Here is a 27163-nt window from a genome sequence, read left to right on the forward strand (position 1 = left end):
TGTGTTTGGTTAAAGTGGAAATTAAATATATGAAGATTGATACAAAACTGTTTTCTTGATGATGTGACAATTAAGAAGTATATGTGAATTTACAAGAAGTTTAATAAAAATGTGGATCGTGAACACCAAGTCAAATATTATTTCTACCATACCAGTGTTCTGATCTGTGATTGTTTGATCATTAAGAATTTCCTGAAAAACGCATTTGTTAGGTCTTCAAATATTGCTAAAATACAGATCTGGACCTTCTAGCAGCCACAGTGGAATCACCCTAGAATCAACAAGATGAGCCATAACGACTTCGACGAAATCTACGTGGGAATCCATTCAAGATAAGTGCCAGAATTAATGACTTTTTTACAGTGACTTCATTATTTCCATTCTGACGATACCATCCACAGTCAATAACTTCGTTGTTGCCCGATGAAGCGAACATATGCTGCGTGAGCAACATTATTAATCTGATTTCTAACTAATTTGCAAGTGGTGGTATTGTTAGAAAGTAAACATTTACGTTTCTGTCAAAGTAAGTCTTTGAGTGGTGGAGGCCAATGTGATCAGTAAGAAACACCCCCATGATCACACGTTTCTTGAATGTCTATGGAACACAGGAATAATTTTTGAGGTTGTTGTGGTTAAGTCAAATAATCTCTTTTCGATGTTAAAAATTTCACCCCTAGCAGAATTTCACTGCCTCCCCACGTAACGTAACAAAGATGTTTCGTTACACACTGGGCTACCAACTGCTGCTGCAGATGCAGTATGATGGGCCATAGCCATAAGCCGAACACGATGGTTTTCCTTCATGGTAGCGCCACGTGACCTTCCGGAGTTCGTCGTGAACACCGCTGCCAGCATTCATGTGCAGTGGCTACATTCCTGCCAAGTCTTTCTGCAGTATCACAGAGGGAACACAGCTCCTCGCAGTCCGATTACTCGACGTCGTTCAAACTCAGTGACGTGTTGATCATGCCGTCTTTTCTGCTGAAAGACAATCTTGACTAGTATCAACCATGTCCAGTCTTAAAGGTAATTAATGTTCACGATGTTTACAACGCCTATTTAAAGGAAACCTGGTCTGCATCCTCATAGCGGCGCTAGTAGCTCCACAGTTATGAGACTGGCCTGAATACACTACTGGCCATTAAAATTGCTACACCAAGAAGAAATGCAGATGATAAACGGCTATTCATTGGACAAATATATTATACTAGAACTGACATGTGATTACACTTTCACGCAGTTTGGGTGCATAGATCCTGAGAAATCAGTACCCAGAACAATCACCTCTGGCCGTAATAACGGCCTTGATACGCCTGGGCATTGAGTCAAACAGAGCTTGTAATAAGTTTCCTTTAATTTACGTCTATGGTCACAATCTTTTCTGTTTAAGAGATTACCGGTTTCGGTCTTTAATGACCATCATCAGATCTCTCTCATAAAAACAAAGTCCTAATGCACTGCAGGACTTTGTTTTTATGAGACCTGATGATGGTCATTAAAGACCGAAACCGGAAATCTGTTAAACAGAAAAGATTGTGACCATAGACGTAAATTAAAGGAAACTTATTACATATAAGGGTCACTGTGTTTTTTCGCGACGATGTCGCAGCTTGTGAAACAGAGCTTGGATGGCGTGTACAGGTAGAGCTGCCCATGGAGCTTCAACACGATACCACAGTTCATCAAGAGTAGTGACTGGCGTATTGTGACGAGCCAGTTGCTTGGCCACCATTAACCAGACGATTTCAATTGGTGAGAGATCTGAAGAATGTGCTGGCCAGGGCAGCAGTCGAACATATTCTGTAACCAGAAAGGCCCGTACAGGACCTGCAACATGCGGTCGTGCATTGTTCTGCTGAAATGTAGGGTTTCGCAGGGATCGAATGAAGGGTAGAGCCACGGGCGTAACACATCTGAAATGTAACGTCCATTGCTCAAAGTGCCGTCAGTGCGAACAAGAGGTGACCGAGACGTGTAACCAATGGCACGCCATACCATCACGCTGGGTGATACGCCAGTATGGCGATGACGAATATACGCTTCCAATGTGCGTTCACCGCGATGTCGCCAAACATGGATGCGACCATCATGATGCTGTAAACAGAACCTCGATTCATCCGAAAAAATGACGTTTTCCCATTCGTGCACCCAGGTTCGTCGTTGAGTACACCATCGCAGGCGCTCGTGTCTGTAATGCAGCGTCAAGGGTAACCGCAGCCGTGGTCTCCGAGCTGATAGTCAATGCTGCTGCAAACGTCGTCGAACTGTTCGTGCCGATGGTTGTTGTCTTGCAAACGTCCCCATCTGTTGACTCAGGGGTCGAGACGTGGCTGGTCGATCCGTTACAGCCATGCGGATAAGATGCGTGTCATCTCGACCGCTAGTGTTAGGTGGCGAATGGGATCCAGCACGGCGTTGCGCATTATCCTCCTGAACCCACCGATTCCATATTCTGCTAACAGTCACTGGATCTCGACCAACGCGAGCAGCAATGTCGCGATACGATAAACCGCAACCGCAATAGGCTACAATCCGACCTTTATCAAAGTCGGAATCGTGATGGTACGCATTTCTCCTCCTTACACGAGGCATCACAACAACGTTTCACCTGGCAACGCCGGTCAACTGCTGTTTGTGTATGAGAAATCGGTTGGGAACTTTCCTCATGTCAGCACGTTGTAGGTGTCGCCACCGGCGCCAACATTGTGTGAATGCTCTGAAAAGCTAATCATTTGCATATCACAGCATCTTCTTCCTGTCGGTTAAATTTCGCGACTGTAGCACGTCGTCCTCGTGGTGTACAAATTTTAAATGCCAGTAGTGTATGAACTAGCATCATCGTTCAGATGTAGGAACACACGTAGTAACTTTCGTTTATGACGTAACCCTCGTTTTTTCTTCGACGTATTTCGCTCTGTTATGAGGTCATTCTTTCTAAACTTTGTGGCCAAGGGTTTCATCATTAGCGTGCCCTACGTCTGCCAGGAATTTCTGTTTCATTTGGTGAAGATTAAATTCCCGGAGAAACAAAACGATGCTTGACATTTAGTGCGAAACAGCAGCGGGCGGGCGGAAAACCCTCCTCCATTCGCAGCCGGCAGGACTCGAGTGCGGCGCAAGCGCAGAAGCTCGGCGCTCGGCCGCCACCTGCCGACACTGGAGTGGCCATTCGTTTCCGGCGGCGCTCCCCTAATTTGATACTCGCATAAATAAGTGCATTTGTCGGCGTCGCCAGCAGCTTCATTAGAGCCGGCCGGGTTATTGAGCGCGTGCTACGGCGGCGGCGAGCATTCAGCCCACGGCAGAGCGGCCGCTAATGCCTCCACTTCCTGTCAGCCGGCTCCGTTTCCAGCGCCGCATTAGGACTCGCGTACCCGCGCGGGGGAGTGTGGGGAGGTGCGGCTCTGAGGACTGTAACGCTATCTGGCCGCCATTAAGGCGTCATCTCCGGAATTGTAGCTCCCATACTTCGTGTTACGCTGAAGGGGGCTCGTCCTGTTCTTTAAGTCGTAAACATACAGCCTTACACGCCGCAATAAGAAAAAGAGTCCCCACTGACACATATTAGTGTAAGTATTCCAACAAACGTAATACATCACTGTAATATCTCTATCTATCGTCCTCTCTCTGTCTCTCTCTCTCTCTCTTGTACGCCGCCACCAGCACAGAACAGGAATAGCACGTGGTCGTCGTATGTGTTATTCATTGGCGATGATGGGAAAGGAGATAGTGGGTGACCAAAGATGCGACTGCTATATTTCATAGAATATAGCAAAACGTTGTACAGGGGGTGGACAAAAATACGGAAAAACTGCGAGAAATGCACGCCGGGACATAAATGCAGATGCGAGCCAAGGTTGCGTGTTGCGCTGTTGTTATGTCACCACGAGCATCACCTGTGCAATGTCCTCAACAAGCGGCCACAGCGGTGTTCCATCTAACTGTAGTGCATTACGTCTGACCTAAGTGACTGTGGCCGAGCGGTTCTAGGCGCTTCAGTCTGGAACCGCGCGACCGCTACGATCCCAGGTTCGAATCCCGCCTCGGTCATGGGTGTGTGTGATGTCCTTAGGTTAGTTAGGTTTAAGTAGTTCTAAGTTGTAGGGGACTGATGACCTCAGATTTTAAGTCCCATAGTGCTCAGAGCCATTTGAACCATTTGAACCTAACTGACTTTCTCAGGAGTTTGAACTTAGTGAAGAAACTAGAAAATCTGTAAATGCAAATGCAAAAGCTCAATCTAGATATAGGAGAGACCAGTGAAGTGAAGTGGAACGGGAAGATTTCTGACCAGAGCACTATAGGGTAATATCAATAGCAGCAGAGAATCGTATAAGGGGAGTAGGATTCGTTATGAATAGGAAGGCAGTGATAGGTTTGTTCTCATCAGGATCGACAGGACACCAACACATACAACGATAGTTCAGGGCCGGCCGGAGTGACCGAGCGGTTCTAGGCGCTTCAGCCCGGAACCGCGCTGCTACTACGGTCGCAGGTTCGAATCCTGCCTTGGGCATGGATGTGTGTGATGTCCTTACGTTAGTTAGGATTAAGTGGTTCTAAGTTCTAGGGGACTGATGACCTCAGAAGTTCCATAGAGCTCAGAGCCATTTGATAGTTACGGCATACATACCGACGTCGCAAGCTAAAGATGAATAAATAGACAAATTACGTGAGGATACTGAGCGGGTAATTCACTACGGAGAAGAAGATGAGAATCTGAGAATGGAATGCGGTAATAGGGGAAGAACTAGAAGAAAGGGTTACGGGAGAATATAGGCTTGGTAGAAGGAATGAGAAAGGAGAAATACTAATTGAGTTTTGCAGTAAATTTCAGCTAGTAGTACTGGATACCCTGTCCAAGAATCACAACAGGCGGAGGTATACCTGGAAAAGGCCAGCAGACACGGGAAAATTCTGTTAGATTACATGATACTCAGACAGAGGTACCGAAATCAGGATACTGCACAGTAAGGCGTACCTAGGAGCAGATATATACTCAGAACCCAATTTAGTAGTTATGAAGAGTAGTCTGAAGTTTAAGACATTAGTCAGGAAGAATCAGTACGCAAAGAAGTGGGATACCGAAGTGCTAAGAAATGACGAGATATGCTTGAAATTCTCTAGGGCTACAGATACAGCAATAAGGAATAGCTCAGTAGGCAGTACAGTTGAAGAGGAATGGACGTCTCTAAAAAGGGCAATCACAGAACCTGGAAGGTCACAAAGAAGGTAACTGCGAAGAAACCATTGGTAACAAAGAAATTCTTCAGTTGATCGATTAAAGAAGGAAGAACAAAAATGTTCAGGGAAATTCAAGAGTACAGAAATGCAAATGACTTATAAACGAAATAAATAGAATATGCAGGGAAACTAAGACGAATTGGCTGCACGAAAAATCTCAAGAAATAGAAAAAGAAATGATTGTCGGAAGCACTGACTTAGCGTATAGAAAAGTGAAAACAACCTCCGGTGAAATTAAAAGCAAGGGTGGTAACGTTAAGTGTCTAACATAAATCCCATTGTTAAACGTGGGGGAATGAGCGGATGCGTGGAAAGAGTACGCTGAAGGCCTCTATGAGGGGGAAGACTTGTGTTATGTGATAGAAGCACAAACTGGAGTCGATATAGAAAAGAAAGGGGTCCAGTATAAAAATCAGAGATTAAAAGAGCTTTGGAGGACTTAAGATCAAATAAGACAGAAGGCATTGATAACATTGCACCAGAATTTCTAAAATCGTTTGGGAAGTGGAAACAAAATCACTATTCACCTTGGCTTGTAGCATGTGTGAATATGGTGATATACCATCTGACATTCGGAAAAATATCTTCCACACAACTTTCAAGACTGCAAAAGCTAACGAATGCGAGAATTATCGCATAATCAGCTTAATAGGTCATGTATCCAAGTTGCTGATAAGAATAATAAACAGAAGAATGCAGAAGAGAATTTAGGGTGTGTTAGGATACGATCAGTTTGGCTCTAGGAAAGGTAAAGGCACGAGAGAGGCAGTTCTGGCATTGCCGTTGATAATGGAAGCAAGAGTAAAGAAAAATCAAGACATGTTTGTAGGATTTATCGACCTCGAAAAAGTGTTCGATAATATAAAATGCTGCAAGATGTTCAAAATTCCGAGAAAAATAGCTGTAAGCTATAGGGAGATTGGGTAATATACAATATCTACAAGAGCCAAGAGGGAATAATAAGAGCGGACGACCAAGAACGATATGCTCTGATTAAAAAAGGTGTAAGTTAGCGATTTAGTCTTACACCCCTACCGTTCAATCTGTACATCGAAGAAGCAATACTGGAAATAAAAGAGAGGTTCAAAGGTGGAATTAAAATTCATGGTGAAAGAATATCGATGATATGATTCGCTGGTGACTTTGTTGTCCACAGTGAGAGTGAAGATGAATTTCAGGATCTGCTGAATGGAATGAGCAGTCTAATGAGTGCAGATTGTGGATTGTGGGTAAATCAAAGAAAGAGAACAGTAATGAGATATAGCAGAAACTTAAACAGCGAGAAACTTAACATCAAAATTGATGACAATCAGTTAGATGGAGTTAATGAATTCTGCTATCTAGGTTTCGAAATAATCCATGACGGACCGAGCAAAGCAAGATATCTTGGTGCCTCTCGCGTCCATCTAGAGAAGATAACCCGAAGGTGCCTAAATAAGGCGAAACGAGTCGTTGGAAAAAAAAATTGCAACTAAGACTGTTTTTAACCAATAAAGACCTATATTTATCCAATCCGAGACAATTTCAAGCTGTTTAGAATGCCAGTGGTTTTCCTACACCGTATCAGATATACAAGTGTGCTGCTTTAGTTGTTTTCATATTTTTGTACACCCTCTTAAGTCAAGACTGAAATTAACATTTATTTATTTGCTCTGTTGATTGACATAAACCACAATGAAACTAAATGATAGCAGTGATATCTAAAACTCCGAACAAATTACAAAATGACGCTGACACGGTTGGAATGTAATGGGAAGAATGCAGAAGAGTGTGTGGAATAAGCACAACAAGGTGTGCTTATCTGGTAGCTCACGAAGTCAGAGCCAATTTCACGTCAAGAAAAATTATACAACACAAGTTGCGTTGCAGTGTGAGCATGTTACATGCTGCGCAGAATATGGATCATGGTACCCCACCTGCAAATGGTTCAAATGGCTCTGAACACTAAGGTTCAAATGGCTCTGAGCACTATGGGACTTAACTTCTAAGGTCGTCAGTCCCCTAGAACTTAGAACTACTTAAACCTAACTAACCTAAGGACATCACACACATCCATGCCCGAGGCAGTATTCGAACCTGCGACCGTAGCGATCGCGCGGTTCCAGACTGAAGCGCCTAGAACCGCTCGGCCAAACCGGTCGGCTCCACCTGCGAAATTTACGTTCTTCTGAATGGCTACGGTACCCCTATCATCATTAGACGTCGACAGGAGATGGCACAGCACGCCCCCCCCCCTTTCCCCATTCCCCATCCTCCAATGTGAGCAAGATTGTTCCTTCTGAAATGCCACGTATAATTTCATAATTACTGACAGGCGGAGTACCTATTCATCGATTAGTAAATGCACTGTGGCTAATGTCCTGGCGTAAACTCTCGCCAGCACTCCGGTCGGCAAAGAGGTTGCGAGAAGATCGATAATAATTGCCGGAGCAAGTGAGCGTATCAGGAGAGGGGCCAAAGACCAACTCGCAGGAAACGTGCCGCCAACGCTCTCTCGACTACGAGTATTTAGATCGTCGCCGTGGATCGGTGGTCCAGTCTGTCATGCAGTCAGTCGCAGACAAAGTCGAGCCATCAGGTACAGCCCAGTCACTGGCAGTTGCGGGCAGTCGCTATAGAGTTCAGAGTCTCAGTCTCAGACAGCACATTGTGTGCATAGCGGGACTTGTACTTCACCAGCTGTGAGGCTAACGTGTTATGTTACTAAGAGCTTGTACGACAACACCTGTTAATACATGTGAAAAGAGGATACCGGCCACCAAACAACACCCTCTCCTTGCTCCCCATGGTACAAACCTACAGGACAACGAGATGACACCATAGTTAGTATTCTCAGCTGCTTCAATAAACGGATACAAAATATACGTGTGAGATACGTGTGAACCCGTCATATACACTGCTGGCCACCGTAAATGCAACACCGAGAAAGACAGAAGGTAGCACAACAAAATTTATTTTGTAGATAACATGTTGACCAAGTATCAAATGATTACGTTTACAGACGTCTGTGACATGTGGTTCCTGCCAGAATCAGTAGCCAGAGTAGCCGCCATTGTTGGAGATCACCGCTGCCACACGTCTCGGCATTGAGTCAAAGAGACGTTGGATGTGTTCCTGGGGTACAGCAGCCCAAGCAGCTTCCACACGTTGCCAAAGATCATCTGGTGTGGCAGCTGGGAATGTAATCTGGGTCACTCGTGGACCACATGTTTTCTATCGGCGAAAGATCCGGAGAGCGAGCCGGCCAGGGAAGCACTTCAATCTGGTTATTGACGAAGAACCTTTGGGCAATGCGTGCCACGTGTGGTCGCGCATTATCCTGTTGAAATATGGCTGTGGCCGAGCCCTGAAGGTAAGGAAGGACAACTGGCTCCAGCACCTCGGATATGTAACGCCGGCTATTTAAAGTATTGGCAATGCGTACTAGAGGCGTGCGAGAGTAATATCCAATACCGCCCCATACCATAATACCCGGTGCAAGACCAGTGTGGCGGTGCATAATGCAGCTGTCCAGCATCCTCTCTCCACGGTGTCTCCACACGCGAATCCGACCATCGTGGTGCTGCAGACAGAAGCGTGCCTCGTCAGTAAAGACAACGTCATTCCATTCTGCCGTCCACATCCGTCTGTCATCACACCATTGGCGACGGAGACGTCTGTGTTTCTGCGTCAATGGTAGACGAAGCAATGGACGTCTTGCGGACAGACCACTCTGCTGTAAACGGCTTCGAATGGTACGCGCAGACACTGGATGATGCGTTTCAGACGCAATGTGCTGTGCTATGGTTCGGGATGTCACTGAGCGATCCGTCACTGCCATGCGCACAATTTGCCTATCAGCACGTGGAGTGGTGCACCGAGGTGAATGCGATCGACCACGTCGGTCCGTCGTACCCTCCTGCATCCAACGGTCACATATCCGCATTACATTTGTTTGGTTTCGTCCAACATGACTAGCGATTTCTCTGTATGATAATCCACAATCTCGGTAAGCCACTATCCTTCCTCTGTCGAACTCAGATACTTGATCAAACGATGTTCGCTGTTGTCTACGAGGCATAACTGATCGTCTTGTGAAACAACCACAAGGTAAACACACGTGCCGAACGTACACTCGTCGAAATCGCCAAGCCTTAAATGGCGCTATGAGGTGGCGCCACAGGCGCGCGTGATGTGCGTCTGCGCTGAAATTCTAATCAGTTGCATATCTCATCGCTGCAAACCCATGGTGTAAATTTCACTTGATTCGGATGCTTCCTTCAGGGTGTTGCATTTACGGTGGCCAGCAGTGTAATATAGAAAAGATATCTATATGTCGCTAAAAGTGGCAGTTGGCTCTTTAATGACAGGTGTGAAGTCGTCAACATGAGTACTAAAGGGAATCCGCTAAATCTCGGTTACACGATAAATCATACAAACCTAAAGGCTGTTAGTTAAACTAAATACTTAAGGATACCAATTACAGATAACTTAAACTGGAACAATCACATAGACTATAGATTACGATGCGAGGAAAACGAACCAAAGACTCTGATTTGTCAGCAGAACACTTAGAAAATATAACAGGTCTACTGAAGAGACTGCTTACAATACGCTTGTCCACCCTCTTCTAGAGTATTACTGCGCGGTGGGGGATCCGCATGAAATAGGATTGACTAAGGACATCGAAAAATTTTAACGAAGGCAGCTTATTTCGTGTTATCGTGAAATAGGGGAGAGAGTGTTACGGATATGATTTCCGATTTGGGGCGGCAATCATTAAAACAGAGGCTTTTCTCGTTGCAGTAGGATCTTCTCATGAAATGTGAATCAAACAACTTTCAGCTCCGAGTGCGCAAACATTTTGTAGCAGGCACCTATATTGGGGGAACTGATCGCCATAATAAAAGAAATCGGATGTCATACGGAAAGAGTTAAGTGTTAGAGAGTGTAACGGTAGAGGGAAACTGCGAAAGTGGTTCGGTGAACTCTCTGCCAGGAACATAATTGTGAATTGCAGAGCATATGACTAACGAATGAAAATATGAAGACATATACAATTACTGACCTTTATGTCCTTATCGTTGACATTTACTCTAGCCCAAATAACTACGGTATACAACGGAAAAAAATTATGCTTCAGTGTCCCTCTTGGAATGTTAAATGTCTGTTTCAATTTTACTACATTCTTTTGCACTAATATCTTAGGTGTTTTTAAAATCGTTTCCTAGAGAATGTGAATACACTTATCAAATTTGTATTAATATAGTAAACCAACACCGCCTAATGGCTATTTTTCTTACATTTCCATCGTGAGAAGTTGGAGTTGGCAGTTGGCACTTCTGTATGGTAGAGACGACAGAGTTTCCATGACGTGAAACTATGTTTCGTGCTTCCTGTCTCTCTTCGCTTGTCCCTATGCTGTATGATTACGTTGTTAATTCTTCTTTGTTGTTTTGGGCCTTGTTTTACACTACCTGATTCCTAATATGTGAAATTGAAAATTATGTGCGATACGGGCGGAAACTGGCAATGAACTGTGTAGTATTGACGGCAGACTGGTACTTCTTACTTATAAAACAGGTGCATCTAATTGGTTTAACAGTTTAAATGGTTCAACAGTTATATCACATGGCTTTTTCGACTTAGATTTTCGTCGGTAAGCGCAGCCATATACTTAGACCCTTGTACTTTTCTGACAGTATAAAACAGGATGACCTGTGTTTTTTCTGAATTTAAAGGTATCTTATTTCTACAAAACCAATTAATGTCTCTCTCAAAAACATCAGTTACTCTTGTATCTGTCGATGCTTCTCAATTCGGCTTAATGACAGACCTTTACCATCTGCAAACAGAGCTCAAACAGCCTCTTAATTCAAATGAAATGAGAGATCTTAACCATAAAGCAAAAACAGTAGTGGGTCCATGATTAAACACTGCAGAACCTTCACTGTCAGTTTCACGTTGTCTTCTTGAGTCAATTACTTGAAAAGCTTAGTGTAACTATCTTTATCCTGTTAAAAACGAGTTAAAGTCGGTATGTGATGCAGTGTTTATTCTGAAAAAAGTAATTTCTCTAATATGAATAACGCCCTTACATACCTTTCATACGACGCTGGAAAACACAACTGGTGCTGCTTTATGATTTAAAAAATGTGTAATGAGGTTGCTGAATTTATCAATAGCTTGTTCAGCAGAGTGGCACTTAAAATATTGGCCAGCAGTAATATAAGTGATCTTCCTCTCACAAAGGCTAAATATAGCACATTCTAATTTGTCTAGTGAAATATCCTGAATTAGTTATGCATTACCCATGTTACAAAGAACATAGGTGATCACAAATTTTACTCTTGCTAAATACCGTTATCAGCCGCATATAATCTTCTTGTTTTGAATGATAATGTGGAAGACATTTTAATGTCACAGAGTTCGATTTGTGTCTTTTAATCTGTGTTCTGACTGAAGACCTCAGAAGTTAAGTCCCGTAGTGCTCAGAGCCATTTTAACCGTTTGAGCCATCTGTGTTGTGGTTTACTTTCTCTTCTGCACAATTTGCACTGACCGTCTAATCGAGTTCAAAAACCAATTATTAAAAATATCTGCTACAAATTGAAACTATCTTATGTAGTATAAGAAGGGGGTGAGTTGTTCTTTATAGGAATAACTTTTTCAATGAAGATTTTTGTGTCTTCTATATGTATAGGACTGCATTTGAATAAACAGTACAATGTAACGCTATCCCAACAACTAAATTCACAATCAGTATACTTAATAATTATTTACTGAAACGTGATAGAATCTGACTGCATGCCCACCTGTCATTAAAAATGACATTCGTTATGATTCTGTACAGAATAAATGAATGTGAGGCTCATCCTCTTCTAGATACAGAAAGATAACGGCCACTGAGCAAATTTAAGGGAGCTCCACAGGGCTGTAGACCGGTTACGTTGGACAAACCCATTCATCATTCGCAGTTTAAAGGTTTAGAGAAAAAATTACTGGGGGCTGTCATTCAGTAAAGTGATAGACATGATAGTTTGCCCTCTACTCGGGCTCTATTAAGGAAAGAGAGAAGAAGTGAGATAGTTACTTTTATACGATAATATATAAGACGTAGGTTTTCTCCATGTTACAGACGTGGCACTAAATGTGCGCACAACAATTATTCAAGAGGTATAGCCTCCCAAACATTTAGATTCGTTCAAAAAATACGACATACACATAGATTCCACGTTTAGAACTATTACGCACAAACAATCCATAATGTTCGAAAAACAAATCACTATGAAAAAGATAATTGTTTAAACATAAACACTCAAGGGAGTTTCTGAATAGATATGGAGGAATCTCACCAGAACTGCAACCAGCTTCTCTGGAGTCTCCGTAAAAAATCTTTTTCGCTGCTCCATTTGCTCCACGTACGCGGGATTGCAGAGATACTACTACACATCAGAGACAATAGTGTTGGCTTTGTCTACGGCGCAAAGACCATCTCACTGTATTTGCCGAGTCAGAGATTTACTTGTTCTCTTTGGAGCCTGCCAAATTCGGCTTCAAGATCTATGGAGTTACGAAACGAGACATGCTGAAACAGGAGCCCTGTTTCGATATAAGCTTTCATGACGGTCACATTCGGCTTGATACTGTTATTTCTGTGGCTTCTTTCCCTAATACTTACACAAAAGTAATCAATGTAGAATTTATTTTATTGAGTGAGTAATTAGTTTTAGTCAATATGTAGGCTGGTGAATGAGCAAATATCCAAGTTTCACATAATTTATCTTATGTAACACAATATTAACACATTCGCTAAAGGAAGTGCGCTTAAATTACGGAAATAAAATTACTTGACAATTTCTTAACGTTTATTTTGCGTAAAATTTGGTCTCAAAATGCATCAGACGGAACGAGGTACTTTTTAAAAAGTACATTTTTATCATCTCATGACCTTGATTAGGACAGTTTTTGTAAACTGATTTTTATTTCCAGACATAATGACAAATATGTTTTCAGATAATTAGTTTGAACTGTCTCTGCCACCGCAGATTTTTTAGGTTGTAAGAGACGGGTGTACCTGCGGTACTGTGTGCATCTTTCCTGGACAGTACGTGACGTCTGTCCGATGTATGAAAGGCCGCACTGTATTGACACTGGGCACTCTATGGTGAACGATAATGTCGAAATTTTAGCCTCGACCTCCTCTTTCTGGGACTCAGTAGTGAAAGAAACAATTGAAATTCGGTTGACGACGAATTTCATTAATAGAGATAGCGGCTTCAGTTTGGACAAATGATGGAATCCGCCAATTTCTGTAATTAAATCACAAAGACTTCGCGACGGTGCAGCTCTCCGTGACACATCGATATCACCGTGTGGATCGACTGCGCAGCCATAGATTTAATTTCCATGCATATGTTACACCTCTTTGACGCCTATCAGCTTCTCTGGCGCCTTTTGTATCTTTGGCCGCATACGCAGTGATTCGGTCCTCGGGTTTAAAAGGACGGAGCAAGTGCTGGAGTGTCAGTACCCTCGGCTCATTCTGAAGATGGCTGGACGGTATTCAGCCAAAAAAGAGGGTGATTCAAAAAGAATACCACAACTTTAAAAATGTGTATTTAATGAAAGAAACATAATATAACCTTCTGTTATACATCATTACAAAGTATTTAAAAAGGTTTTTTTTTTTCACTCAAAAACAAGTTCAGAGATATTCAATATGGCCCCCTCCAGACACTCGAGCAATATCAACCCGATACTCCAACTCGTTCCACACTCTCTGGAGATGTTAGAGAATTAGCTGTTCCCTCAGCTCGAACAAGAAGCACAACAATTCATATTTCAGCAGGATGGAGCGCCACCACATTGGCACTTATCTGTCCGTAACTACCTGAACGTCAACTACCCGAGGCGATGGATCGGCCGCCAGGCAGCCCGTGACAGAGCACTTCATCACTGGCCTCCAAGAAGCCCTCATCTTACCCCCTGCAATTTTTTCCTATGGGGGTATGTTAAGGATATGGTGTTTCGGCCACCTCTCCCAGCCACCATTGATGATTTGAAACGAGAAATAACAGCAGCTATCCAAACTGTTACGCCTGATATGCTACAGAGAGTGTGGAACGAGTTGGAGTATCGGGTTGATATTGCTCGTGTGTCTGGAGGGGGCCATATTGAACATCTCTGAACTTGTTTTTGAGTGAAAAAAAACCTTTTTAAATACTCTTTGTAATGATGTATAACAGAAGGTTATATTATGTTTCTTTCATTAAATACACATTTTTAAAGTTGTGGTATTCTTTTTGAATCACCCTGTATTAGAAGAAGCTCAATTTATGCGGCTGCACGCCCGAAACTTTATAGAACAGTCTTTACGCCGCGAAAACATAAAGATGTATGATAATAGTTATTAGACACTGCACTTAGTTTATCATATCAAAAAAATTAATGAAGTGAAATTTTTATGAAAGTGTACTTTTGCTACCTTCTATGGTTCAAGTGGCTCTAAGCACTATGGGACTTAACATCTGAGGTCATCAGTCCCCTAGAACTTAGAACTACTTAAGCCTAACTAACCTAAGGACATCATACACATCCATGCCCGAGGCAGGATTCGAACCTGCGACCGTAGCAGCAGCGCGGTTCCGGACTTAATCGCCAAGAACCGCTCGGCCACCACGGCCGGCCTGACTTGTATGCTGATACCTTTTTGTCGACTGATGAGTGACGAGTTCCTGGTTGAAAGCACTCTATCACTGCGTGTTAGTCAACCGTGTAATCAAAATTCAATAAAACCGTTGTTCGCAAATTATAAATTTTTCCTTCCTGTTCTTTCTGTGTGCGTTACCGTACAATTCACAGGGTACAGATTCTAGTTTGGTCGCGACTGAATGGTGCTCAATAATCCTACAGGAAGGCTCGAAAATTAAGAAGGTCCACAAATCAACATTATTCTTTATTATGCATTAACAATGCCGGGTTTCTCGACACGTAGTACTACATACCGTGCGAAGGTATGGCGGGTTGCTATTTCTGTAATAATGACATTACATTCAGATATTACAAATGTATAACTCTGAACCTCTTATAACAAAGCTACGTAAAGATACACTGAAGTGTATCTTCACAGCCGGCCGGAGTGGCCGAGCGGTTCTAGGCGCTTCAGTCTGGAACCGCGCGACCGCTACGGTCGCAGGTTCGAATCCTGCCTCGGGAATGGATGTGTGTGATGTCCTTAGGTTACTTAGGTCTAAGTAGTTCTAAGTTCTAGGGGGTGATGACCTCAGATTTTAAGTCCCATAGTGCACAGAGCCATTTGAATCATTTTTGTATCTTTACGTAGCTTTGTTATAAGAGGTTATACTGAAGCGTGTCTTAACGTAGCTTTGATATAAGAGGGTCTATTTCGTCTACCGAAACTGTTCAGTCGAGGAGAATGGTTGGTGACGAGGAGACAAGGATTGTTGATTAAATACAGTCAACAGCGAAGATGGCACGAATAATTATTTATTTAAAACAATTTCGGCAGACGTTGGTATTTCAGGTCTTAAAAAATCTTTTGTTATGAAACGTATTCATTTTACGTTGACTCCCACGTCAGGTTGTCATGTGGATAAAAATCAGCACATTATAAAAGGTCTGTCATAACTGAGTCAGTGCAATTCCGCGTGCGACGGTAAGTGCCAAAGTTAGTTGCCGCATGGTGAAGAGATGCCGGGGCTGGACTTCAGCTAAGTAGTTTTATTCGACATGGTAACATGGTACTATAGGTTTTAATTTAATGTTGGCTGTGCCTTACTCTGGCATGTTACGGTAATGTTATGCTTCTGAAGAAGGCTAGATTAATTTAACCGAAATCTGGTAAAGACCAGAAAATTTGTACAACTGAGGCTGATTCCTCAAAATATCAGAATAGTATTTTTCTACAGTTGCACTTGTTTTCCGTCCGTACACATCTCCGCAGCTGTCGTTCACACCTGTCATCTATGGCCCGTAATGCATCACAGTTGCCCCGGCGCCAGTTCTGGATGGCGTTAGTCGGCCATGCACGGTATACTTTAGCCCTGGCGACACGTGAACTGTTTACAGACTTACCCTGAAAGCCAATGATCGTCCCCTTTTGGACGTCAGATAATAGCTCCGTTCCCGCATTACGACAACGCCTGTGCTATTATCCCCGTTCCCCCTACACGCTTTATATACCCTTCACTGTTAGTGCTGCCACCTGTAGTTACAGCACCTTGACGTCGAACGTAAGTGGTGGTCACATTAATGTGACTGGACCGTGTATAAATTACAATGTCAAATGATTAAAAAAAAGTCAGAGCCTGGTGGATTTCAAAGCTGTATGCCCAATGATATCGTGAGAAAAACAGGAGTGTCATGATTATAAAAGTTGCACTATTCGACAAATTAAAAGTACTGGCATGCTTAAGCTAAAGTAATTTTTAGAATTAATTGAAATTTAAAATACTTGCAGTGGATGATGCGTCCAGGTTGTGTGTAAAGCTACGTCCTTTAGCATGCGCAAGGAAAAGTTTAGTGTAGAGGGCGCTGGCGTGTCTTGGTTGCAACGTGGACTACTTACAAGAACATGTTTACAGACATATAGATGCAGTCATGAACCTGGGAGTTGCTTTACTATCCCTGGACTTAAATAAACTGGCGCGGCCTTTCGTTATTGAATATACAGTTGCGGGACATCATTACCATGTGAAAGTGGAGGAACTAACAATTTCACTGATGTGGTACGATCCTAAAAGCGTGTTTCTGATTTCCTTTGGCATGTGGTCTCAGCCGCCTAATACAGGTGAAATAGTCTAGAACTCGTCGCAATATCGTGTAGCATAATTTATTTTACAATTCTATAAAATGCTGCTCATTTTAGGAGTATTTGGGAGTACTTTAATCCGGGCACAAACGAAGGGCTTATATCAATAGTGGTACAAGTCCATTTTTGTTCATTCTGAAATACAGGGTCCTAAAGTTAAATCTGCAGTTGAGATACCAGAAATATTCAAGTATATATACTTGAATATTTCTAGTATCTCAAGTATATATACTTGAATATTTCTAGTATCTCAACTGCAGATTTTTCAGCGCTTTTTTAACTTTAGGACTCTGTATCTCAGAATGAACAAAAATGTACTTGTACCACTATTGGAATAAGTCCTTCAAATAATCTCAAAAATGAGGCTGAAGCGATGCTAAAACCTGTTGGTGATTCTGGAAGTTTCTCTGATGTGCAATATGACGTCCAGCAACACAAAATGATGAACCACAAACTAACAGTGGTGGTATGTTACAGATTTGCGTGACATCCACATCTACATGACTACGCTGCAGTTCACACTTACGTGCCTGGCAGAGGCTTCGTCGAACCACTTTCACATTTCTTCTTTACCACTCCACTCTCTAACAGCACTCTGGAAACAGAACACTTAAATCTTTCCGTGTGAGCTCTGAATTCTCTTATTTTATTTCAATGATAATTTCTCCTTATGTAGCTGAGTGTCAATAAAATATTTTTTCATTCGGAGGAGAACATTCGAGATTGAAATTTCGTGAGAAGATCTAGTCGCAATGAAAAAGAACTTTTAGTGACTCCTACACTAACTCGCCTACCATGCCTGTGACACTCTCTCCCCTACTTCGTGATAATGCAAGACGAGCTGGACTTCTATGAACTTTTTCGATGTCCTTCGTCAATCCTCTCCAGTAAAGATCCCATACCACACAGCAATATTGTAGCAGTGGACAGACAAGCGTGTAGGCACTCATTTCGGTACACGTGTTGCATCTTCTAAGTGTTCTGCCTATAAAACGCAGTCTTTGGTTTGCCTTTCCTACAATATTATCTATGTGATTTGCCATTCCCAAAGTCCTATCTATGTGATCGTTCCAGATTAAGTTATTCGTTACTATAATCCCTATGTTTTTAGTTCAACTCATAGCCTTTAGATCTGCGTGAAATTTAAGAGAATCCTTTTAGTACTTATGTGACTGACCTCCCATTTTTCATTGTTTAGGGTAATTGCCAGTTTTCGCATAATAGAGATTTGTTGCGTAAATCATTTGGACAGAGAAGAATATCCTGAAATTGTTGAAACTTCCCTTTGAACATTTTATACATGACTGTCCTTAAACTGACACACAATATTTTGTTAGCGCAACGCAATCTGACTTTCAAAAATCCCTACAAAAGAATGGCCCTGACTAACATTAAACTATACCTTTCACAAATCACTTACCTCACAAAAATCTTCGCTGCTCAAGCTACTGCAATACAGCGAGCGCCACTACTGCCAGCTAAATAAAAGATTCAAACTACTGAAGGCACTAACTACTGATAGGGATAGTTAGCAAATGAAAGATATTAATAGAGAACAAACAATGTATTTACCTTGATATCATCATATATAAATATAGCAGTTCATGACAAATTTCAAAACTCCGCCATCTCTCTCCCCACATCCACCACTGCTGGTGGCTCACCTCCAACTGCACAACGCTACGCACTGTTCACAGCCAGCTGCCTAACACTACAATGGCGAGTATTACAACAATGCAGAGCAGACACAGACTGCCCACAGCACAGCCAGTGATTTTCATACAGAGGTGGCGTTACCAATAAAAAAACCTAAACAGCCTACTTACATAGCCCCCATGCTCCCCACAAAACGTTTTACAAATTGGATTGGGCAGTGGCCAATACAGATTTGAAAAAATTTTTCATAATTACAATAACAAAGAAATCAAATGCACGCTCTTATTGATACAATGTTGGTCAAAAGCTAAAAATTTCTCACAGTCCATAAAGACAGTCCAGATTGTTCATCTCAGTAAAAATGCAGAGTTTTTCTCAAAGTCTGAGCAGTAAAAGAAAATGCACACAGAAGTAGTGGATTTCCATGCAGTCTTGAAGAAGTAGTGTGTAAGGTTGTAACTTTAATTTTCTTAGCTGCTGTGTAATGTTGTAACTTTAATTTGGTATGCTGATATCGGTGCTAATTGACAATGAAAGTGGGTTAAAAGCCGTGATCTGTCTGGGGACGTTAACCGTGGATTACTGGGCAACTGTTTCATCAGATATTTAGTCTAGGTTTACCAAGCAGACTAACATTAATGATAATCTTTTAATAGTCATACAAAACCGGTAATATATATATATATATAAAAAGAGAATTTAAATAAAAAGAAAGAAATCAGTTTATATTTGGAAATTTATTTTAAGATTGTTCATTGAAATCTCAGCATATTATACGCGAGTTATAACTCAGCTGGTGCCTTATTTACGATTGAAAAATGTGAGATTGTAATCTTACGGAACACATAAAATATGGAGCCAAGATTGGGAGACTGCATACGACACTGCATTCATAAAATAACTCACGAAGAACATTGAAACATAAGCAAGAAGAAATTAACCACAACCAACAGATTCAGTTTTTTACCCAAAGAAATTACGTTCATACCACAATCCTGTCCGTCATGTAATTACCACACACTGGTATACGAAATTCATATTAACTCTTTGTGAAGTCTTCGCAAAAAGAATAGCTGAGGGCTACTTTGATGATTACACCACATGCTCCACGTGGTCAACTTGGTTTACACAAAGCGTACAACTCCACAATAATTTTGATAATTAAAATACATTAGATCGAAAAGCAATTGACAAAAGCAAAACCTTGAACTGGTTACTAACGTCTTACTATTAACCTGATGGGTCAAACAGTTATATAAGCACGTGGTAGTGGTCTCGCAAAGTACACCCCACGTGGGCTGAACATAAAGAAAAGTTGCTATATTGAAAATATAGTCAAGACGAGACGTTATAATCACACAAGCATTCGCATTTAAGATTGATCTTAGTTAGAGTTACTGATCAACACGTAGTTCCACTTTACTCACAAAGTAGTAACAAAGCAACTACCGGAAACTAATCTGAACTTCACACGAGAATAATACTGCGCTGCAATTTAAGATAACATCGGATATTTTAGACCTAAACCCGAAATAAGGGTGATTAAATTTTCAGTTAGGCTGAACTTAAGAAATCCATTGTCCTACGGGCTTAACAGACACGTGCTTAGCCGGAGATCTTACCACTTCAGACGCTCGCCACGGCCACACTGCAACTGCCTACTGCCGAGCGTGTTTCCTGAGGGTGGCTCACAAAGACAAACGGAAGGGGCCAGAGGGGCAGCTTCCTATACCAACATGACAACGGACGGACAGAACCATACTAAGGATAGAAACCTCTCTGCTTTAAGAAAGCGTAGCTACCTGTTCCGACGTTGGTCCTACTGTTCTCTAGCAGACAGCCTTGTCTGCTACCCTCAAGCATGCAACTACAAACACATTTGATCATTCATCCTCTCACACAGAAGGGAAGGGGGATGACAGTATCTTATCCTATACAGTATATAACAGAAAGCGGATGTAGGTTCCGTATGAGACTGTGTGACATGAATTACATATAAACTGTGTTTTAAAGTGTAGTAGTGTGACAGATCGTTCTTGTTTACGTGTAAAGGTAACACGTTCCACTACTCAGTCTCCTCGCAGATAGTCAGAAACGCCACAGTAAATTTAGAAGAGGAATTTATTCCATAAATGGCAACAGATTTAAGAAATTAAACATGAAAGGAATCCAACAGAGACCTTTCATAACCCCAACGCTCCGGGAAAAGACTGTGCAGGGAATTTTCTGGCCATGCTAGGACATTCCCAAGCAGGCTTCTCACACCCTACTTAAACCAAAAGTGTAAAAGAAAAGGCAAAAGGACACCAGCTACTTGCTAAAACACAATAATTTCAACACATCTTTAGAATCTACCAATTTCAAACAGAAAAAAAAGAACACAATCTGTGACACCTATTTAAAAGGTAGTATAGACCTAATTCGGTCAGCAAGTAAAAACAATGGTTCCTGTGTCATTAATATGAAAACAATTTCTGGTTGTTACCCTTATGGAGTTCACCAGTATTTGCTCATTGCAAGAGCCAACTGATCACAGGAAAATTTATGACTGTTTATTAACAAGCAAAATTTATGAAAATAGCAAAGGTGCCACAGCAATTAAAAAAGAACATGAAATAACATCAGTATTATAAAGCAGAACATTACAATGCACAATCCGCAAAAGCAAAAATTGATAAGAAAAAAAAACATGTTTTACAAAGTGGTTATCGCAAAAAAAATTCTATATCTTATAAAACTAATAATTTGTAGAATTAACATAACTATGTGGCATTAATTTAATCACTCTACTATATTTCAGTTAGTTAGCAAACAATGTGTACTGTGTCATTATACTGAAAATACAATTAATTATGTGATTGTTACCCTCAAGGGGTTCCTCACTATAAATATGCCCCATGCAAAGGCTAATCGATCACAGTCCAATGAGAATGAATAGCAATCTGATTGATAAACGAAGTAATGCCACATGAATGAATTTACGAAACAAAATAACACAAATCTAATACATCACACAAGAACAAACATTGATCAATAAAACAGTACAATAGTCAATATCTAATAAAAAACACCAATAAATAAAACACCTGCCAAATACAAGAGTCAAAGTCTAAAATAAACAATAAATAGAACACCTGCAAAATACGAGAGTCAAAGTCTAAAAAAAATTAATAAATAGAACACCTGCAAAATACAAGAGTCAGTCTAGTAAACACCAATAAATCGAATCCTCTGTCAGTAATAGTTTTTCTCCACTGTACAGTATCCTATTTCTTATAAATTTATAATAGTTAGTTTCTTATATAGTCTAGCCCCTCTTAAGCTAACTTAAATCTACTGAGCTCAGATGCTAAACTAAGGGACGAGGCAATGCAGCAGCACATAAAACAATTAATATAAACAGCAATAAATAAAATGGAAAATCGCAAAGCAAGCTACAGTAAATCTAAATTACCAAGCAATTCAACATTACAACTAATATGAGGCAATGCGCAGCAAACAAAAAAATAAATCTGGCTCAGCAGAGTAACACAAATTAAAGTTCAGTAGCACTATGCCTGGCAAACAGCAGCTTATATCTAAACATGACATAGCTCAAGCAGAAAAAATAGTACACTAAAGATAACAATGCAGATAAGGGAAATGTATAATCACATCTTAATGTCTAAGTAATTAAAGTGGTGCACGACAACAACTTATTGTAAAAAAAGTATTACCATGTACTTGAAAAGAAAATTATGTGTTACTGTTACTAGTTCCTTCTTATTGTTCTTTCCTTTCCAAGTGCTCCTTTTTTAAAGAATGTGGATCATAAAATAATTATTTAATAGATCTGTTGACAGAAAGTGTTCACATTAGCAAATGCATTTCATTTTATAAAAGCAATGCTGCAACACAGCTGGAAACCAGATATCAAATGAAATAAGCAACTATGAAAAGCAAAGCATAAAAATGTCATTCAGTAGTCATGTGACATTTCATAAGTTAGTAGAAATTCTCTCAACTCTCATAGAAAAACGCTTGTCATAATCAGGTGTGCAGATGTAAAAATATTTCTTGTCATTTTATTAGGTATTTCAGTAAATATCGTAAATTACGCGCTCCACAGTATGCTTTCAACAAGGAAATGTCAGTAGCACGGACAATGGCCTCCCCCTTTTTTTTTTCTACCTGTGCCGCTGAAAGGCTAATGGCTTTTTTATTTTTTTTTTTTTCGGGCGGCTGTCCCCCAGGTGGGTGCCCGCGACGCATTACGTCCAGGTGGTCACTTAACTTTCTTACGGAAATATTTACGACAGCAGTTTCCGCTACAGTGACAGTCTCACATAAAAATATTTCACAGGTCAAGAATTAGCGTTGCAAATCTGTAGAAACAAAATCCTATAAATATAAGTGTCCAAATAAAATATTCGTCAGCATTGTGATACAGTCACGAATTTACGCACATTTCATAACTCTTAAAGTACGATTCTTGGTTTCCAACATACATCTTATTCCTCATATACGGTAGCATCATCTTATTGATCATAAACATATCTCAACAGCATAGTACACATCATCGTCGTAATAATAACATCATAACACCTCAGTCAAATCTCAAAAACGTTGTAGCTTTCTGCAATAATTTCAAAACCTAAAAAAAATTCTCTGCTCATTTCAATAGTGTCATCTTCCTCAAACGTACTTTAAAATCATGCTCCCTTACCAAATACATCATTCAAAGCTCTCATAGTATCACAATGATTCCGAAAAAATATGAACAGTTTACAAAGTACAGACAAAATACAGTTTCATAAGTGTGAAGTTACCCAACTGTGTATTGCGTAAACATGTGTCACTGATGTAGTAAAAAAAATGTTTATCTCTCAGTTAAATAATCAGATAGCTGGGTAATTTGTGTGTTAGAGAAATATGGTACCGATGTGTAAAGTTGTATAAGCAAATACCATATTAGCTAGGGTTCCTTGTGGTTGCCAAACACATGGTACACAAAGTAAGTGTGTAACCCCCTGAGGATAAATGTAATTATACTCCCAGGTGTTACAAATTACAGCAATGGAATGAAATGTATCATGGAAAACTGTCTTTGTAATTAAAACAAAATCTTTAAAAATAAGTGTTTTAAGTATAAGATTAATCACTCAAATGCATGTACTGTAACGCTAAACTGTGCATCTTGTCGCAACATAATCTCTGTGGAAGTGTCGTAGTTATCGTCCTCCGAAAGCTAAGTTCTGCAGAAGTCAATGTACTTACCACATGATAAACAAAAGTGAAATGCTTTGCGTATAGATATCGTAGTTATTATGCTTATTGGCGTGATGAAGAAAGTGCTGTACAGTAACGTATTGTTATGCCACGAAAAAGGCTGTCTCATTGTTGCTATACCACAAAAGTTACTACTAAAACATGTTTTTCTTCCTAGAAGAATTCAGAAAACTGTGCAGATATAAAACAGATACACTGCAAAAGCAACATTGTGAATTGTCACTCATTAGTAGCGTCGTGATAACATCGTGTAGCTGTCACATAAACTAACCACTGTGTCCTCTGGTATCTCACAGAAAGTACTTAAACCCAGAATGTATTTTCAAGTAAACCAAAAGTTGCATTAAAATCTCATTAGCAGTACCAGTATGTGTCCTAAGTATGTAAGCCTGATAGTCGTTACGTAATCATGCAACTAACAAGCAAGAATGTACAATTAACAACACTGTGTCGTCTGTTCATTATAACAATGCATTCGTAATTTCTGTTTAAATAAGTTCTCTTGGTTCTTGACTGGATATTTCACTTCAAGGATTGTTACATGTTAACAGATTCTAAATCTGACAAAGCATACTAGAAATGTGAAGTGAAAAGTTTTATGGCAAAGACAAAGTTAAAAAGCAGATTATCTTTCAATAAACGGTTTTACATGTGAAATGTGGTGTAAACCTTTACTCTTCCTAGTGCACAGAGTTTCAACTTCAAAGCAATTATCATGTTGTATACATCGGTAAAGAATGCTAAAATTTTTTTCTCCAGGCTAGCGTCTTACGTTATTTTTCTCGGAGCCAGCGGGCGCACGCGGCTGCCTGCTGTGCGAGTCATTGTCTGTCTCTTTGTTGGCGCGCGTCGTTATTGGGATTAGGAGACCTAACTTCTACAAATTCACCGTGACGAGAGGGCCCTGCTCTGTTTGAATCCCGCCAGTTCTGATGCAATTCAGGTCTGTCGTTACGATCATATCGTCTGTCGTCATGTCGGTAGATTCCATAGTTTCTTTCTTGTCGGTCACGTGGTGGAGAATTTCTCCCTGAATTGTAACTGCGCGCTGGTCCGTTGCGTCTAAAGTTATTCTGTCTCCCTTGATAGTATTTATTTTGGTTCCCATATTGTCTGTTTCTCTTATTGTCTCTGTGATAGTCATTACCACGGAGAGGTGATCTTTCCCTGTAGTTATTACTACTCTGCAAACGGTTGTCATACGGGTGGTGTCTGTTTTGGTCACGATTTGTGTTGTGAGAATAGCCTTGTCGTGTCAAGTTATTACTTCTTTCATCGCGGAATTGCGACGGATGTGACCTGTAATTGTTGTGTTCCTGGTTTCGCGTTCCGCGATTGTCAGTGTCAATTTCTAATTCTTCTAAAAGTCCCTGAAATGCTTCAATGTCGTCTTTGCAACGTCCTGCCAAAATAATATGTCGTAAATGTTCAGGCAGTTTGATTAAGCAAATGCGGATGAGTTCTGAGGGGCTATATGGGTTTGAAAGATACTGATTCTTATGCAACATGTCTTCAAAATATTTCATAAGACTGGAAAATTCAGATTGTTCGAAACGTTTCATCATTATGATGCTATGTTTTACTCGGTCTTGTGTGGCTTGAGACCAATATGCTGAGAGGAAGGCATGGTAAAACTCTCCTTCACTGTGGCAGTCGTGAATTACCGATCGCATTCTTACAGCTGGTTCATTCTCCAAGTAGAAACACATAAATTCTAATCTGTGTTCTAATGACCAGTTGGGAGGAAAACAATGCGAGAATTGATGGAGCCATGCTTGTGGATGAATGTCGTTGCCAGAATTCTTAAATGTTTTGAATTTACATGTAGTAATGAACAGCTTATAGTCAAAATCATCATGTCGACGAGTCGCATATCGGTCATTGTTAGGTCGTGCCGGCCGTTCCATATCAAAATTCGGTGCACATTGCCAATTTCTTTCATAACTTCCGAAATGCCCTGTGTTATTATTTTGTGGCTGTTCCGTATTTCTGTGTCCCTCTTCCCGTATTGGGGCGCGAGTATCCTCTGAAATACGTAATTCTTGAATTACCTGTGTCAGCTGATCTTGTACTTCCCGGATTTCTCTTTTGTACTGTGTATTGATTTGATTTTGATTCTGTTTGAATTTTCTAATTTGTTCATACTCTTCTGTGTCAGTGAAGGCTACAGGTCTTGTGTCATTCAGATCATCATCTACCTTTGTAGATAAGTTAGTGACCTGATCCGAAAGTTCGGCTACTTTCTCCGATAGTGAACACATTTCCTCAGTGTGTTTTTCTGAACCAAGTTTCAGAGTGTCCATTTGTGTTGAAATCGAATCTACTGTGTCCTTTAAGTTTTCCTGAGTTATTGCAAGTTGCGTAACCGAATCGGTAGATGCAACTGAGTCAATTTTAGCCCACAAGGTCTCATGATTTTCATGAACAATGGCTTGCAGTTCTTTTATGGCTGCTTCGTGATTCTGTAATGCATTTTCATGCCGCGAAAAAATAGGTTGAAAATGCTCACAAATTTGTGTTTTTACGTCATTACAGACTTTTTGACATTTCGATTCAATGTTATGTAACTCAGTAGTTAAATCCTCACGTGTTTGTTCAATAGTTTGCTCCAATGAGTCTAACTTTTGAAGATTTTGTTCCATTGTGTCTAACTTTTTAAGATTTTGTTCCATTGTGTCTAACTTTTGCAGCTTTTGCTGTGTTTGTCTGATTTTGTTCCATTTGTTGCATTAGTTGTAATAACAATGCATTAGTGTCTGGAATCTGTTCCTCTACTCTTTTCGGCAGTGCATTTGCACCGGCAACATTCACATTTTGACAAGCTGAAAATGTGTCTTGACTTATTTGAGAAAATGGTGAGGACGCAAAACCTGAATCTACAGCATTTGTAAAATTGTGTCCTGTCATTTCGGATTCCTGAGCCGAGCTGTTGCCGACCGATCGATCGATAATGCTTCCCTGTTCACTACCTGTTTCACTGTCTACACCATTATTTACCGCCCGCTCCATTTCCCTATGCACAGTTACCAAATTACTACTTGGAACGTCTGTTAATTCACTACACAGTGGTGCTGATAAGCCACGCTCGTCGTCACTATTAATTCTCAGTTTACTTTGGAGCCTAGTGTTACGTTTTTCACACGCCATTATTGTCACAGTATTTCACACGACAACACAGAA

Source organism: Schistocerca serialis, chromosome 5, assembly GCF_023864345.2.
Source record: "Schistocerca serialis cubense isolate TAMUIC-IGC-003099 chromosome 5, iqSchSeri2.2, whole genome shotgun sequence".
NCBI classification, from domain to species: Eukaryota; Metazoa; Arthropoda; class Insecta; order Orthoptera; family Acrididae; genus Schistocerca; species Schistocerca serialis.